At 36.1% G+C, this 19,172-nt stretch overlaps 1 long non-coding RNA gene across 1 annotated transcript; it reads left to right on the plus strand.

Moving 5' to 3' along the window:
• On the plus strand, window positions 1-13,390 carry LOC138715789 (uncharacterized). Its single transcript, XR_011336571.1, has 3 exons — window positions 1-151; window positions 8,796-8,886; window positions 13,229-13,390. It is a non-coding gene; the product is annotated as an uncharacterized lncRNA (long non-coding RNA).
• Window positions 13,391-19,172: the final 5,782 nt, after the last annotated feature.

Below are 19,172 nucleotides of genomic sequence, written 5' to 3' on the forward strand. Positions count from 1 at the left end.
AATGACACTTCCAGAGTGTGAAGAAACTCTGGTAATATAAAGGCGACTGAAGCCTGTTGCACGTCAAACGCTTCCAACTTAGTAGCAGCAACGATGTTCAGCCTCAAGCTTTTACTCGTCTTGGTGTTGTATTGCATCTTGGCCGCTATGGGTGAGTGAACAAATGAGTCGCTTAGAATCAAACTGCACTTATCCAAAAATTTGATTTGTTAGAAATGACGAAAAACTATACTTCCTTCCATAATCCGTGGTAAGAATAGGCCTAAACAAGAGTATATAGTATATACTAGACTAGACTAGTATATACTCTTGTTAGTAAGAATAAAAACATTTGAGTACCTACTCATCTTTGATTACATACTCATAACATGGAAGCATAATAGAATATACTCAAGTGTCCATCTTGAACAAAATATATACTCATGCTTGATAAGAATAAAAGCTACAGAGTGATTTATATAGAACTGACACATTTCTTTCACTAATTGTTTCAAAACGAATTGTGCTAGCGACAACTTTTTGTACCTAAAATGTAGAGGAATTTTGGGAGATTATTTACCTCTATAGCAAATGTTGTCCGGCGTTGTCAAATCCGGAGATCTCGGTGGCCACAGTTTCCTGGAAATTATTCGGTCGTCACATAACCGGATAAATGGAACCATGCTTCATCTGTGAACCATGTAATGGACAATATGGCAGGATTTTGCACAATGAAAGTCTGAAACCAACGACAATAATTCAATCTTTTATCCTTATCTGGTTACTGTAGCTGATAAACAACCGTAACCCTATATGGCTTTAGGGTCTCTGACACATTGAGTAGGTGTACCCTGTCTACCTGCGACAAACGTCTTAATGATTTTTTGGGTGACTGCTCCAGTCGTGCTCTTACGTCAACAACAACCATGGGAAGCCTAGATGAACGATGCTTGCCCTTTTCACTCACAAGAGATCCAGTTGTTTCCAATTTGTTTACCAGTCCCAGTATTGCGAATACCAAATTCTCTCTGGTATGCCCTTTGAGTAGCTGCAATTGAATTCGTAATCCAGCATTGCTTCACAAGGAAGAGTCGTTGATTTAATGTGTACTGCATTTTCACGTTGACACAAAATGTCGAAAACAGCTGCCAATAATAGGAATAAAACATAAACATCTGCGCATCTAGTGACAAGGAATCGAAACTCCAGAACATTCTGCTTAATTTGGTGCTAAAATTGGGTCAGTGAATGAATTTTCAACGGAATAATTAAAGAAAGAAATGTGTCAGTTCTATATAAATCACTCTGTAGTATATTCTCATATTTATAAGTTCGTTCACATGTTATTCTGAGTATGGTTTGTAGCAGGCTCAATTATGAATATTTGTTGATTTGTGTTCAGTTTAAAGTTAAAAAAAAAGGCAGAATTTATTAATGATGTAGTGCCTCATGGAAAAGTATAGAGAAGGACGTGAACTTCAGAAGCCTTTAACTCTTCACAAAAGTGAATGTGAAAAAGGTTAAACACGTATTTGTTATTTATAAAAAACATAACCTATAAAAATATGAAGGGTATCAAATTATGAGGTTAGTTTGTATTGTTAAATATAATTAACAATTACAGTATATTTTGTAAAATTTGAATTGCAAAATGCAATTACTTGAAACTTTAAATTATATATACATATATATATATATATATATATATATATATATAACTCTCCATAATAAAAAAAATAGAATTAGCATTACTGGAATTCTAGAAATGGATTGTAATCTCTGTCCAACATCCCGTAATGACGATTTCCCATTACTAATTTCTTGTTTCCTGTTTTATTAACTGTCACTTATATGATTCACTCTCTCGTTCATGTTTATTTATTTATTTATATTTACTTATTTATTTGTTTATTTAATTAATTAATTTTATTATTCAATTATTTAATTATTTATTTATCCATTATCAAAATTTACAAAAAGCAAAACACAAACCACTACAGCATGTGGATAGCATGTGAAAGTCTATAAAAAAAAACTGAGCATCACGGTGCAATGTGGTCAAAGAGGATAGGTAACACGAGTACATACTAACTTTTAAACGATCAAGAAGGCTGTAGAGATGAGTATACAGGGTGTTTCAAAAATAGAGGGCATAATTTCAGGTATGTATTCCCCATATGTAGGCAATACAAAAAGTTCATTACAACATATGTCCTAAAAAGGTTTGGTTTCCGAGTTATGGCCTTCAAAACAGTGATATTCACCGGAAAGTTTTTCTTTCCGCAGTTAGTTGCCTTTACAGCAGATGTTCAAAATGTCCACCTCCTGCTTGAATACAGGCCTCATATCGATGTCTCATGGCCCTGCGAACACGATCCCAAATTCCAGGAGTATTGCGTATTTCCTCACAATCTGCCACAATTCGATTCCGAAGGGATTCCATGTCAGGCACCGGAGACGAATACACCAATGATTTTAAATAGCCCCACAAATAGAAATCGATAGGGTTCAAATCAGGTGAGCGTGGAGGCCAAGCAATTGGGCCACCTCTACCTATCCGTCGATCAGGGTCTTCTCCTGGTACGAACGATGAGCCAGCGCAGCATTGCCGTCCGCCTTACCGTACATGAAGTGCACTTCTGCCAGCTGATTTGAGTACATATCGCACAGTACGACGCCAAACACAACACTCAATGTATCCTTCGTCTCGGAATTAACTGTCAGAGTGTCCTCTGTTTATATCTCCTGTCACGACACCCACCTGCGGGAAGAAAAACGTTCCGGTGAATATCACTGTTTTGAAGGCCATAACTCGGAAACCAAGCATTTCCGGACACATGTTGTAATTAACTTTTTGTACTGTCTACATATGGGGAATAAATATCTGAAATTAAGCCCTCTATTTTTTAAACACCCTGTATATTCGCGTTAGGTAGAATGTCTTTATTCTTACGAATATGAGTATGTTCTAGTGGTTATGAGTATATAACCAGAGTAAGTGCTCATACTCGTAAGTATAAACCTTGAGAAAGTACTTAAGCTTTATTCTTACTACCCATTGTCTGACAGGCGACGTAAATATTAAAGGTAGAAGAGCAGAGAAGTATTTGCTATTGAACCAATGGCAGAGTTATAAGCATCAGTGGCGTATGCTGAACCTGGAGTATGAGTGTTCTGTTAAAAATATATAATTGGTCTATAGTCGCAGGAGTTTAGTAGAAATTTCAAATTCAGTAACTACTCGTGCTATGTGAGTAAATAAACCATCTTCTGTTCTATCAGCACTAACATCTAAAAAGCCCAAGAATCTTTCATAGACATAGCGGAGAAATGTAGATAGTTGAGATTTGTTCTCAATATCAGAAGTTCAATTAAATATTATAGCTACAAATGAAACTGAGTTAATTTCATTTTTATTTCTTCTTTTTCTACATCAATAATAAATAGTTTTTATGGTATCATTTTGAATCAATGGAGAAGTTCCTGGAAACACTGTGAAAGATTCAGATGGTTTTCTAAAAGTAAACCATATTTTTTTAACACATTAAAAATTTCTAAAAATTTACTTTGTTCAAAGAACCATCTGATTCGTTATGTCCCCGTAGAGGGAGCTCCTGGTTAGCTAGAAGACAAATAGCGTCAATGATTCGTATTAATACATCTCTATTTTTCTTTACCCCTTCGTTTGATTTATTGGTATCAGTTCTAAGTTGATCATCAACTAAGTATCAATTCGCTTGAATAGTTTCAAGGGAAAAATTGTTCCGGGGTCGAGTATCGATCTCGGGACCCTTCGCTTAGCGCACGAATGCTCTACCGACTGAGCTACCCCAGGAACCATATACGACACCGTCACAATTATTCCCTTTATATCCACAGAACTCATCCTCATTTAAGTTGTGTCCGACGTCTGTGACACATAGCTCTAAAGTCTGTAACAGATACCTTTGATTTATTCTCTCTATACTATTTTGGGGAAAATCGTCGGATAGTTTCAAAATAAAAATCTGACTTTTCAGAAATAATTCCCTGTAAAGTTGACTTGAATAATTTCAAGGGAAAAATTGTTCCATGGCTGGGTGTCTAACCTGGGATCTTTGACTAAGCGCGCCAACGCTCTACCGACTGAGGTAACCAAGAACTCTACTAAACAGGAGCTCAATTATTCTCTTTTATATCGACATACCTCAAGTGGTCCAGCAAGTGACATCGGAAATTTCAAGAAAAATCACAAATGTTTATCTAGTCACTATGCGTTGAAATGTTGCATAAAATACATGTAACAGTAGATACAATAAGAGTACTTTGCACTCTAAATTTCTCGAAACTGTTTTAATTAAATGCATAAACATACGTAACTTCTGTACATAATTTTATTATAGTTACTAAGAATTCAATTTTAGTACTGACGCATGCATGGAAGTCTTTCACATAACCAGGCTTCGAGACTTTGGACGAGATACAATAAGTTTACTATGCATGCACTATAGGTTGTTGACTCGCTGCAGGTAGATAGAGATGAGTTGAGGTAACAACGTTGCTATTTAGAGTAGAGTACGGTAGTATGGGGAAACACACATGTACATTCTGAAAGCAAATATACATTACACAATGTTAACGTCAAAAGAATGTGAAAAGCAATTATTCTCCTGTCTTTTATAAGCATTTGTGTTTAATTATACACAGTGTTAATGGTGGAAATAAGCATGTAGCAATTTTAATTTTTTCATTTATCCTATTGGTCGTCCTTAGGAAGTGCAGTTACTGTACCGAATTGCAATGTACAGTACCTACTACAAGATACATTCTCAGTGTCTCAAACGTAACTATTTTTCGGTTATCTGCCAAAGTCTGTACTGTAGAAAGCTGCGCTCTACATCGCATAACGTGATAGGAGCAAAACGAAAAAACCTAACATCATTGCAGTCTCTAAAAGACAGTCCTTTATTCTCGGCTGACTCTATGTCCACTAATTTGCTATTTTATAATACACAATGTTCCATATCCGTTATTTTTACATAAAATTGATTTCCACTTCTGTTTTACACGTTCAGTAACCGGTCTACTTGACGTCTCATTAATTCTCTGAATCATTTTCTAAATTAATTTGAGGGCTTCCGGTATCTCTTGCTCTGATTTTTCTAACCGTGTAATAGTTTCAGATACAGTTTGTATGAAAATTAAATTATTCGTATTTGGCATTCATTCTACAGTACCCCCACCCTCTGTACGCTTTACCACTATACTCAGTACGCCGTTATGCGGATTTCCCACTGAACTGCTCTATTGGGTCCGAAGTCTCGAAGCCTGCACATAACATTATACACACTGAACTCCAACATATACATTTTACAAGTACCTTTCTGAAGGATGTATCTTTTTAAGGATCTGTTCATTTCCATACAGCTTCACACTAATTTCTTCACATGAGTTTGTTTTCACTTGTAACGAAGCTTTAACTGTTTCAATTTTAATTCTTGACTATTCATCATTTCAGATTGAGTTCATTGTGGAGAAAAGTCTTTCAGATGATGAATTACTGACTGAAAGACACATGATTAATGACACTATTTTGAGGAGATTTTCAAATGGAATGGATTTTTTTTTTCATATGTTGAATAACATCATACCACTTTTCACCTGTTGGTTTGTCACAAAATTCCTCATGTTTTGAACTACTTAAAAATTCACACTGCGGTATATTCTTAGTTGGGATACGCATATTAAATATACATGTAAGAAGGCATTCTCTATTCTCCATTCACTAAAAAGATTGTATCATTATCCATCTAAATTAAAACAGACGCTGGTACAGACACTCATTCTACCTCACTTCGATTATTGCGACGTTTTGTTCAGTGATCTCAGGATTGATTCCGCCCAGAAACTACAGCGTGTTCATAACGCGTGCGTCCGCTTCATTTGTAATGTTCGATACTATGATCATATCTCACCTTCTTTCGAGAAGTTATCATGGCTTAGGTTACATGAGAGGAGAAATCTGCACTCACTTTCTCTCCTATATCGAATTATGCACACTTCATCCCCCTATCATTTATTCGCTCGTTTTCATACTCTCTCTCGCTATCATAATATTAATACTCGATCACAACGCGATAACACGCTAGAAATTCCACTTCACACATCATCTCTGTATTCCTCATCTTTCACTGTTGCTACCTCTCGTCACTGGAACTCTCTGCCGCCTGAAGTCAAGGGCTGCCGAACATTGAAATCTTTCAAATCCAAGTTAGAAAATTATCTTATGACGAGTTGCCAAACTAACTTACTATTATGACAAGTGTTGTATTGCATGTTTCCACGTATTCACATTTTTTTTATGTTCTAGTGATATTTAACTTATTTTATATTTTTGTTTTCATATTTTCCGATAATGGTATATCTCTAATGTGATAAGTTGAGCTATATATAAACATAGTTTTCCTTACTGTGTATACTTAAAAATATTGTATTCATTGTATGCTTTGTACTGCACTATTGTATTACTACTATTAGTATTATTATTATTGCTATTAGGCCTGTTATTATTATTTATTATTATTATTATCATTATTATTATCATTACTATTCTTATTTATTATTATTATTATTATTATTATTATTACTATTATTATTATTATCAATAATTGTCTTATTTTTTTATACTTTGTAGGCCTCATTTATTTTTGACCTGCTGTTCACATTTTATTATGCTTTTTTCTTTCTTTCTGTATGTTATATATTATGTCTGATTTCTTCTTACTTGTTGTTTACATTTTATTATTATTATCTTATTCAGTTTTGTGTGTACTTTGTAAATTTGTAGTGTTTCTATAACGCAGTTTTTACTCCTGGTTGAGTGTTAGAGAAGGCCGTATGGCCTTAACTCTGCCAGGTCAAATAAATCATTATTATTATTATTCTAACACTTCCGTGCAACTCTAATGAAGACAAAGATGCTATGTTCTTCTCAAAGAAGTGCAGAATATCTCACTGGTTCTTCTGTCTCGTACTGAGAACCGTTCAGAAATGTGCATGAATCGCAGCAGTTTCATCACGATACTTAAATATTTACTGAAACAAAATCAAAGCTTCTCGGTACAAAATTAATTTCCGGGGACGAAAACCGGGACATTTGCTCCCAGGGGATTGAAACTCAAAACCGGGGACTGTCCCCGGAAATCGGGGACGTCTGGTCAGCCTATTGACAAGATGCCAAGAATCCAGCATTGAGTGCACACGTTTTATTTGTGACTTAAATTGTGGTTTTCTGTTAACGAATAATGACAAGTATTATATAAATCTCATTTTTCAGGAATAGCTCCCCATAAAGTAGACTTGAATAATTTCAAGGAAATAATTGAGCCGGGATCCGGTAGAGTTCCCTGGTAGCTCAGTCGGTAGAGCGTTTGCACGTTCTGCAAAATTTCAAAATGTTGACATCGCTTTTCTGAGAGTACTGTCTGTCATTTTCTAGGCTGTTACATTTATTTTATATTTTGTTGCTAAGTGGTGTACTCGTAATCAACCTTAACCGACCCTATGTCTATTGTATACCGTCTAACAATAGCAGTTGGCATTTCCAAAGATAATGCCGTGACACATAGAACAAATATTGGCTAATAAACATATGCGAATAAACGTGAAAAATCTAATACCTGACATAAAGAAAACTGGACTTATTAATGTACAAAATTAATTAGTCAAGGACGAATTTAGTCTCCACTTCTGCCAAACAAAGATTAGAATTTAGCGGGTTGTGGTCGTACCATACGGAACGTGTACTGTATTTCAGAATGTGGGAAAGTAAAATACAATTCACTTACAATAAAATCTTGTACTTTCCCTTGCTAATCAAGAGTTATAGAATTCAATTACTACATAAAATACATAGTACGGATATATTCACATTTATTGCATCAGGAGTATCAATAGACCTACGTACAGAGTGATCTATATAGAACTGACACATTTATTTCTTTATTTATTTCAAAACGAATGATGCTAGCCACAGTTTGCTATGCCTCAAATGTAGAGTATCTTTGGGAGATTACTAACCTCTATTGCAAATGTTGAAAATTCTTCATTTATTCGGCTGGAAATTCATTGAATGACCAGTTTTTAACGTCGAATTAAGCAGGAGTTTTGATTCCCTTTCACGAGATGCGCAGATGTTTATTCTTTATTCCGTATATTTATTGTCATAATCTTTTAGAGATTCAGTTGTTTTCAATTTGTTTACCAGTCCCAGTATTGTGTTTCTTCGGGGGAGGGGATTGCGAACTCCAAATTCTCTCTGGTATGCCCTTTGAGTAGCCGTAATTGAATTCGTAATCCAGTATTGCTTCACAAGGAAGAGTAGTTGATTTAATGTGTACTGCATTTTCAGTGACTAAAACAAAATGTGGAAAACAGCTGCCAACAATAAGGAATAAAGAATAAACATCTGCGCATCTCGTGACAGGGAATCAAAACTCCTGCTTAATTTGACGTTAAAAACTGATCATTAAGTGAATTTCCAGCCGAATAAATAAAGAATTTTCAACATTTGCTATAGAGGTTGGTAATCTCCCAAAGATACTCTACATTTGAGGCATAACAAATTGTGGCTAGCATCATTCGTTTTGAAATAAATAAAGAAAGAAATGTGTCAGTTCTATATAAATCACTCTGTATATCTAGACAATAATGGATCTGCTCCTTACTGGTGATGGTAAATCATGTGGACAATTCTTAGTGTTTGCAGCACGTCAACTAAACCCATTGGGCTATTATCTATAATATTATAATCTAATATGAATATTTTATTCTTGCAGGATCTCCAGCCCAGCGTTGTTCGTTGAAGGAGAAATGTCCTAAAGGGAAGAGTTGTTCTTATGTGTCTGGATATCCTGGAACGTTTTGTGTGTAAGTTGGAAATTCAAACGGAAATACATTGTCATTATTTAATAAACGAAAAACAAAAGTAATAATGGGTTTCATGAGCTAAAAATTTGGAGCACTGATTTACAGAAGACAAATGTAAATCCAATCTGACAGCACAGTTCAAATTAATTACATAGGTTGGATAAAAAGTTATGGCAACACTGCTGTCACGTGACGATGGTGCGTTCGAGAGCTGCCAGCTGTGTGGAAATGAACAAGGACTGTTAGATGAGTTAGTGCAGCCAGCGACGACAGTACTCTGTCAATCTACTGCAGTGTGTAGAACGTTGACTTTCATAGGGATAGTGCGAGCGCCCTAAGACCACGTTTACAAAACTAGAGCAACGTTCCTGTATCAAAATTGAACTGACACGAGGTCGTAGTGCACAAGAATGTTTTCAGGGACTGTGTGAAGCATGTGCCGATGCAGCGTTGCCATATCGCACAAAGGCACGATGGGTTAAAGCGTTCCGGGAAGGCAGGGATGCCGTTCAGGACAAACTCCGTACAGGACGACCCCGCGTGGAGGACAACACAGTTCAGATCTTGCTTCCCTGTTGGATGCTGATCGCCGATGGACTGCGCGTGAGTTAGCAGCGGAAGTGGGAGTATGTCTTAAAACTGTACTCCACATTCTGAAAGACATTCTGGGTAACCGCAGAATTACAGGGCGTTGGATACCCCATGAAATTTCCGAGGTTTAACAATGGCACCGCTATGCAGTCGCACAGGCCTTGTTGGACTGGTACCAAAGGAAAGATGACGACTTTCTTGGACGAAACGTCGCTATGGACGAAACCTGGGCTCACTCATACGAATCAACCAAACTTGAAACGTCAATCAAATGAATGGAAGCATCCAGGTTCTTCGTGTCCAAAGAAAGTGCGCCCTACACAAAGTGTTGTGAAGGTGACGTTCATTGTGGCGTATGACATTGATGGGGTAATACTGCACCACGCTGTACCTCCAAGGCAGACGGCAAACGCGGACTACTACTGCAGGTTCCTGCAGCACCACCTTCGTCCAGCCCTCAGGAGAAAACGAAGACACTTGGTGGTACAGAATCCCATCATTCTTCATGATGCTGTCAAGGACCTCTTGCGCCGCTGGCAATGGGAGACTCTGGAACATCCACCGTACTCACCGATATCAGTCCATGCGATTACGATCTTTTCACCAAAGTGAGGGACCCGGTACAATACCAGAGATGAACTTATCCGTGCTATGGGGCGGTTAATACGGAACATCAACAAAGATTGACGCGCTGATGGTGTACGACGCCTTCCAAACATTTGGCAAAAAGTAATAAATAAGGGGGGGCGACTATATAGAAGGTACGTAAATGTTGTACCCTTGTGAATAAAGCCATGTCAGAAATATCGAACTGTTGCTATTACTTTTTATCCAGCCCTAATATAAACGTTTACAGTAAGTTTATGCTGTTAATATGATCGTTTAAGTTCAACATTCTGTCCTATATTTAGCCCCTGCCTTCTACGTTAAAAGTCTGGCAACAATTTTTGAAATTACACACCCACTAAAAATTGTGTTTTCTCAAATCAATATTTTTGGTCAATAATGAAGTTCTTAGCAGCTTCCATTTGCTCCGATTTACACGAAACTTTGCAAGAATACTTAGCATAAGTTATATCCTTCCGAAAGATCCAGGACGGTGAGTTTATAAAATATAATATACACTTTATGAAAATAATATATAAATCTTATGTATTTCGTATTTCAATAGTGGAAGAAAGGTGTTAATTTTTCAAAAGAACACGATATCAAAAGTACAATACATTTTATCGTCTGCTAGGGAAAGAGTCTGTGATGAGGCGATAGTAGCGATCCTAGTGGCTAGCAACTATCTATGGATGCATATTTCAACTGTCTATGTTTGCATATTTAGTAAGTATTGAGCTTCGCAACTGTGTATAGGTTCGTTCCAACAGCAGTCAGGAACCGTCCGTAACCATCGTGAGCATGCGCAGTACAGAAAAAGCGTTCCAACACAATCCGAACCAGTCCTGAACCGGAAACATGTACTGCAGTCGGGCGTTCCAACAAGCTTTTGACACGGGTTCGGAACGGTCAGAAATAGTCCGTGGATTGAGGCATGTACGGAAGAGTACGTGAGACGCGCATGCGCATAAGCTCACCAACGTCTCCTGGATACTGAAGAAAGACATGATCGACTGTTCACATCAATGAGGATAAAGATGAAAAGTGACAGTACAGACGAATAATAAAACTAGAGATTTAATTTAAATTTTCGCCAAAAAGAAAGGGAATGGAAATTATTTGGGTATTGAAATAGTTCATTGCAATTTCAACATGCAGCTTTGATTAAGAGTATAATAAATAACGTAAATACATTAATAATTAAAAAAAGAACTATTTTTAGATAAGAGTCCCCCAGTACACGACATTGAATTAACGGAATTCTTGCCTTCCATATTTTTTGTCATCTTTTTATAGAAAATGATCGAAATTCTATTTTCTGCAATTAGAAATAGCTGCAAAACGATAATAATAAGCATCCCGTTCTTAGCAAAGATGATCACAGTTATAGCATCTCTGGATTTAGTACATAACGATCCGCGAAAGCGTTCCAACAGCGTCCAGTCCAGTTTCAATCCCATAGCAGATGTTTAACTAGCACATGCGCATAAGATGCTACATGAACTGATCCATGAACCGCTTGTTGGAACGAACCTTATATTAAACTGTGTACGAACGTTGACCGCGACGACTTAGCGCTTGCTTGGATTATACAACCATTCACAGAATTGGAGTCGTATTGTATTAGTTATGAATACGGGCATACCATAACAGACATTTCGCGGAGCACTACCTGTTATCGCGGTATACCGATGTTTGTCACACGGTTAGAGAGGATTTAATGAAGGGTTAGCTAATTGGCATACCTAGCTTGACAGACAGCCCTGTAGTCTGTGACACATAGCCCCAATTTCTGTGATAGGCCTACATAGCGCCGAGGTCTGTGACAGATAACCACGAGGTCTTTAACAGAGAGCCTCCATGTCTTTGGAACATAGCCATGAGGTCTGTGATACACAGCCTAGAGTTCCGTGATGCATAACCTCGAAGTCTGTGACACACAGCCCCAAGTTCTGGGACACATAGCACCGAGGCCTGTGACAGGTCCTACCTTATACTATTTTGGGCGAAAATCCACAAACGATTAGGGAAAACACGGGAATTTTACTGGAAGCAAGTAAAGAGATATTTTTGGAAGTAAATCCCGAAAAGACAAAGTGGGCTATATGATTATGTCTCGTGGCGAGAATATTGCACAAAATACAAATATAAAAATTGGAAACTTATATTTTGAAGAGGTGGAGAAGTTCAAATATCTTGGAGCAACAGTAACAAATATAAATGACACTCGGGAGGAAATTAAACACAGAATAAATATGGGAAATGCGTGTTATTATTCGGTTGAGAAGCTTTTATCATCCGGTCTGCTGTCAAAAAGTCTGAAAGTTAGAATTTATAACACAGTTATATTACCGGTTTTTTATGGTTGTGAAACTTGGACTCTCACTTTGAGAGAGGAACATAGGTTAAGGGTGTTTGAGAATAAGGTGCTTAGGAAAATATTTGAGGCTAAGAGGGATGAAGTTACAGGAGAATGGAGAAAGTTACACAACACAGAACTGCACGCATTGTATTCTTCACCTGACATAATTAGAACATTAAATTCAGACGTTTGAGATGGACAGGGCATGTAGCACATATGGGCGAATCCAGAAATGCATATAGAATGTTAGTTGGGAGACCGGAGGGAAAAAGACCTTTGGGGAGGCCGAGACGTAGATGGGAAGATAATATTAAAATGGATTTGAGTGAGGTGGGATATGATGATAGAGAATGGATTTTATCTTGCTCAGGATAGGGACCAATGGCGGGCTTATGTAAGGACGGCAATGAACCTCCGGGTTCCTTAAAAGCCAGTAAGTAAGTAAGTAAGTAAGTAAGTAAGTAAGTAAGTAAGTAAGTAAGTAAGTAAGTGAGTAAGTATAATATTTTGGGCGTAGCCGTCGGATTTTCACTTACTTCCTTGCTAATTAAGAGCTATAGAATTCAAGTACCACATAAAATTTATAGTACATACATATTCACATTTATTGCATGGGTAATAGTCCACGTATACTCCTAGAAAGTAATGGATGTTGAGTGCCTCCTTACTGGTGATGTTAAATCATGTGGGCAATTCTTATTGTTTGCAGTATGTCTCACCTAAACTTGTATTATCAATAATACATACGCCCAATCTAATAACATGAATACTTTATTCTTGCAGGAGCCCCAATGAAGTCGGGCCCTTCCCAGGATGAATGCCCTAATGGAAAGAATTGTACTCGCATGTATGGATATGCTCCACCGATTTGTCTGTAACTTGGAAGTTCCAAGGAAAATACATTGTCAGTAATGGTATCTAATAAACGAAAAATAAAAATAATAATGGGTTTCATTAACTGAAAAATTTGGAGTACTGACTTACAGAAGAAAAATATACATCCAAGCTGAGAGCATGCCTCAAATTAATTATAAACGTTTACAGTAATTTTATGCATCTAATATGAGCGCCACTTCCGAAATAACGGACACTTTTGGCGTGACTCTAAACTTCTGGAAGTACAGTAGTCTGCAGTGACTGTATACAGTCTGATTATGTAAAAGCACAGGGACATCATTTTATTTTTACTAACATTTCTAATATTAACCTGGCTACACCTTTGGATTAACGGTTGAGAACCGGAAAAACCGTTTGCTACCTCGTTCCACGACTGGAGTTCGAGGATGCTGGCGTAAAATACAAACAAATCACTTTCCTAGGTATAGGAGGGAAGAAAAGTAGTTCATCCATGTACGTAAACTAGGAAATATCGCGATTTTGAGTGTGATAATTTTCATTAGGTTTTGTTTAATCAAAATACAGTACAGTATTAACAGTAAGTGTTTTTACTCAAGAACTGAGTTATCCATGCGAGCGTATTCATTATACAGTGTATATTATACTGTCTACAGCACGTTAGCGCACAATATAATGAAGTTAAAATGAAAAATAATCATAATATGGATATTTAAACATATTTTTGAAAATAGTGACCGTTCATTTCGATACAGGCTTTAGTTCTTTTGTGCATATTATCGCACTATAGACTATTGCATCTAATTCCAACTACCAGTTTCGTCCTTCGTACTAGTAACTCATGTTGAAATAATTCTGTACCTACTCTATAAAAGAGTACCTTACGTACTGTAAATTCAGTCTTCACTTCTGCTCGACCAGCACAGATAAAATTACTCAGACATGCTATCTACTGTTCGTCCAAGTGGTTATGTCGCAGGGTCGTAGACAGGGTGGAAAACACGTGAGAGCTAATTACTTAACGAGGTCCTTTTATTTAAGTTATTTTAAATAGTTGTATAATATTACGTAGAAGTTCAATTCTTAACAGCAAATGTTTTCAGAAAAGAGCTAAGACAGCAGCCCAGCCACTAGCCCTTACAGTGGGGCGAGCAGAAGCAGGTGGGGGAAATCGGGATGCGACGTAGGCAAACGGACGACAGTACCTGTGCGAAAATATGATTCAATACTGAAAGCTCTTTCGTCACTGGAAAACGCGAATATATTTCTGGTACTATACTCACTAACTCAGTACTGTTTACTATATGTATCCTTGGTCTGTGGATAGTTGGAACTTCATTAGTAGAAGGGCTGGGAGTGAAGTACATTCAAAAACTCAGGTACAATAAAAATTGAAGTAAAAATAAAATGATGTCCCTGTATAACATATTTGCACACCAGGTAGTAGCCCTATTGGTCAAAACTACAGTGAAATTCAAATCTCCTGATGTCTCGCGAGAGCCAATAACGTGCAACTGCGACGTTGTCAAACCTACAGATTCGGTAATAAGTGTTCCACCGAACTCTCCTGGCGGGATTAATGAGCCAGCGGTTGAAAACTGATCCCGTCCTGAATTAAAAAAAACAATGTTGCAATAATAATAATAATAATAATAATAATAATAATAATAATAATAATAATAATAATAATAATAGTAATAATAATAATAATGATAATAATGATAATAATAATAATAATAATAATAATAATAATAATAATAATAATAATGGCTTTATTTAACCTGGTAGAGTTAAGGCCGTAAGGCCTTCTCTTACACTCAACCAGGATTAAAACTTGCTTACATAGTTGAACATAAAACTGGATCGGAATTAAGTAATTACATACTGATACAATTAAGGTACATAATGAGATCAAAAGAGGTAGTTACATAAAATTTACCTCATAAAATAAAAATAAACATAGTGAAATACATATTAATGTTGTTAGAATCAAATACGAATCACATAAAACCAGAAGCCGATAATTCAATAAAAAATGTACACAGTAAAATAAAAGTAGACACATCAGACTACATATTTGTATTAGATTACAATTAAGTAGGATTTACATAATTAAACCAGAAACCGACAATTGAATAAAATGTAAAGAAAAATAGATTAATAAAAAAACAACAACACAGTGGGATACATATTGGCGTTAAGTGATAAATAAACACTATTTAGATAATAAAAATAAGAAACAAAAAATAAATAAAAAATAAATACAGTGGAACACATTCCATTAAATTTGCAACGCACTAGGTCTGGCAACTCATCATAAGATATTTTTCTAATTTACATTTAAAGGAAATTAAAGTTCGGCAGCCCTTGACTTCAGGCGGCAGAGAATTCCAGTGACGAGAAGTAGCAACAGTGAAAGATGAAGAATAAAGAGATGATGTGTGCAGTGGTATTTCTAGCGTGTTATATTGTGACCGATAATACCTTAAATGGGAAACATTGGAAAACAGATGTAGAAAAACTAGAATAACATCATTGTATGGAGCACATCTAGGTAAAAAAAAGCATGGGTAGACATAACGGCTTGGTTAGAGAAGCCAACGTACTATGGTAGGAACGATCATGATTTTAAAATAAAATATAGGAAACAGAAAATGGATGTAGGTAAATTCTCATTTTTAAATAGAACTATAAATGATTGCAATGACCTACCTGCAGTGGTCTTTGAGGGCTGTCCTTCCTTAAGGAGATTAAAAAATAACTTAAAAAGTTGTGTATAAAGTGTAAATTAAAAAAAAAAGATACGTTGCATTATTTAAGATGACTTGTATTTACTTAGCCTGACGAGTTATTCCGTTGGTTTGAATTGTGACTTATTTTAAAATAGCTTGCAAGAGGATCTTAGACTACAAATGTTGAGTTTAATGAAGTTCTATTTGTAGGTATGATTCTACGGAACAATAAAGGTAGAAACACGTTATTGACACGGCACGGCATGGAATGTGATTTCCTGTGCTGTCACGTTCTGCATTCAATGTGTGGTATTCATTTTCTCCATTTGTTTACGTTGCTTAGGATCACACTGTTCCCACGCCACTGACACCACGTCCTCTCCTGTGTAGCACTCGTGCCATCACGTATAGATTTTCTGTCGCACCGGACATTGGTGGACGATGGAGAGCACGTGCAGATTCATTATGGAGTAATAAATGACTTAAAAAGTAAATCAACATGAATTACAGAGACTTGAACATGAGAAACAAAGGATGTGAGGAAATAGGAAGAGATTTGAATATGAGCGATGAATACTATAATTATGTCAATTTATCCAGCATTAGTGACTATCGACTGAACTAACCTTTTTATTTCCATTACTAGCCGTACCCGTGCGCTCCGCTGCACCTGTTAGAAATAAATATAAAGTAATTACATAATTAAAATAGGACGTTTGATCCAGGGAACAACTTTTACAATAGCGCAAGATAATCTGCTTCGCTCATTACCCATTTTTTTTTGCATTGCAATTATTGCATATATATTTTATGTATTTTAACACGATTCAATTGAGCATAGTTAAAATTTGAATTATAAAATAATGGATTGCTAAGTGACGTACTATTACTGCATACTAAATCAATACACTCTCGTTGTTCGTTAATTCTCTGAGATTAAAATGAGTGTACATAAATATTATTTTAAGAAATACAGAAAACGAATGTACAAAATAGCCTATCAAATTTTCTGTGCATAAGAAGCTATTTTAATCTTACCTGTCCTCGATTTACTCAGACGTTACTGTAATAACATTATAGCATTATGTCCATCTAGAGAAACTACACTTTCCAATGGTGAAATAATAATTAATTATACAAATCGGTTAATTTAGCTTCTGATATTACTTCATACAAACACAGAAAAATTCTCTGTAGGCTGTGTTTAATAGCTTTCGATTGTTAATGTCCAAGACCCCTGTTTCGATTGTTGTTGTCCAAGACCCCTTATAGACGAAGTCATTTGTTTTTTAATTCATTACACGGCCCTAAATGGCAGTTATTTTAATTTTAAAACTCATTTATCTCATGAAATATCAGTCCTATCAAAGTTTTGTAAAGAATAAAACTTATCGGAAATCATTTTTAAAGAAACTTTTGTTATGTAACATTTTTCACAAAAATCAATAATAAGCGAGATATTTCGATTTATTTAATTCAGGCCCCCTTATAACCCCCCTTTTAAATAAAGTATTTTGAATGCCATATAGCCTAAAATCTAAGTTACAACGAACTTAATTTATATTCCAATTTTCATATAAATCGGTTCAGCCATTATCGCGTGAAAAGGTAACAAACGTACAGACAGACATACAAACAAAAATTTCAAAAATGCGATTTTCGGTTTCAGGGTGGTTAATTATATATGTTAGGACCAATTATTTTTGGAAAATCGAAAATTACCAGAAAAATTTCGGCTACAGATTTATTATTAGTATAGATTATTATTATTATTATTATTATTATTATTATTATTATTAAAGATGAGAGATTTGTGTGGTTTGTCGTCAGGTTGCGTGTGCATAGACGTTATACAGCTGTATGCCCAGTGCCAGTGTTTACTTCCGACGTAAACAAACCACGCGAAGAGTACAGTCTAAAAATGACAAATGCAACACTCCGTTAAGGTCTAGCAGATGACAATATACAAATATGAGGAATATGTAGAAACATTAGTATAGATAGAAGAAGAAACTTGCCTTTATGATTCATTCATAGCTTCAGAGCCATGACAAGCCGAATTGCACTGCACTACTAAGTTTCTTAAATTATCGAATGTAAAACATCGTCGTCGATCACTCAAACAGTTTTTGAACTGAGAAAAGTTTCTTTCAACATCACAGGACGTTAACGGTGCATATGTCAAGTATACTATCCTATCGTCTGATGATTTTACATTATTAAGCATGTTACAAATTGTTAAATAGTTCTTATTTTTCTGTTATTTATTCTTTATTCTCTGTGTGCAAGGTCGTGGAGGTCCTTTCTTGATTTTTTCTGACACTCTTTTATTATTGCTATGTCCTTGGATATTTCAAAACCAGATGTTTCTAACTGTGTTATGCTTTCCGGTATCATTAACAGTTTAGAGGAAATAAGAGATTTGGCAGTATTAATGGCAGATGCATTTTCAGTACTTAAAGCATCATTTACTTTTATAACTGAAGTGTAATTTACTGCATAATATGAGACAGCCTCTACCCAAGTACCCCTTTCTTATAATTATTGGTTTTGGTGGAAGTGTAACACCTGGTGCAATGTCTCGAAATTTTTGTATCCTTGCAGGCGCCTTAAGAACTATTTTCATCATTGCAGATATGAAGGTCACAACACCACGAAACATAGCACGGATTTCCTCAGCCAATCTATGAAGACCATGAGCAAGGCACGTTATGTGAATAATGTTCTTATACCGTCCTTTTATTCCATTTGCTGCCATCACCATACAGGGGGCAGCATCGGTAACGAACAGTAGTACGTCTTCGTATCTAACCTCAAGAGGCCATAAAAGACACATAGCACTATGAAACAAGACTTCAGTAGAATTATGTTTCACTTTATCCAAAACCTCAGCAGTCAATAAAAAGGTTTTACCTGGACCGTCCCTTGATAGTACACCTACAATTACGTTTGCCACAAATCTGCCTGTTGCATCGGTACTTTCATGTATTGACACCCAGATTTTGTTACCGTTGACAGATCTTCTAATATAACCCAATGTATTTTCATAGCAATCAGATACATAGTCTTTACGGAGAGTTGTCTGATTCGGAACGCGCTGTTTGGTATATTTTTTCAAAAATCCTCGAACGGAATATTTG

Source organism: Periplaneta americana, chromosome 2, assembly GCF_040183065.1.
Source record: "Periplaneta americana isolate PAMFEO1 chromosome 2, P.americana_PAMFEO1_priV1, whole genome shotgun sequence".
NCBI classification, from domain to species: domain Eukaryota; kingdom Metazoa; phylum Arthropoda; class Insecta; order Blattodea; family Blattidae; genus Periplaneta; species Periplaneta americana.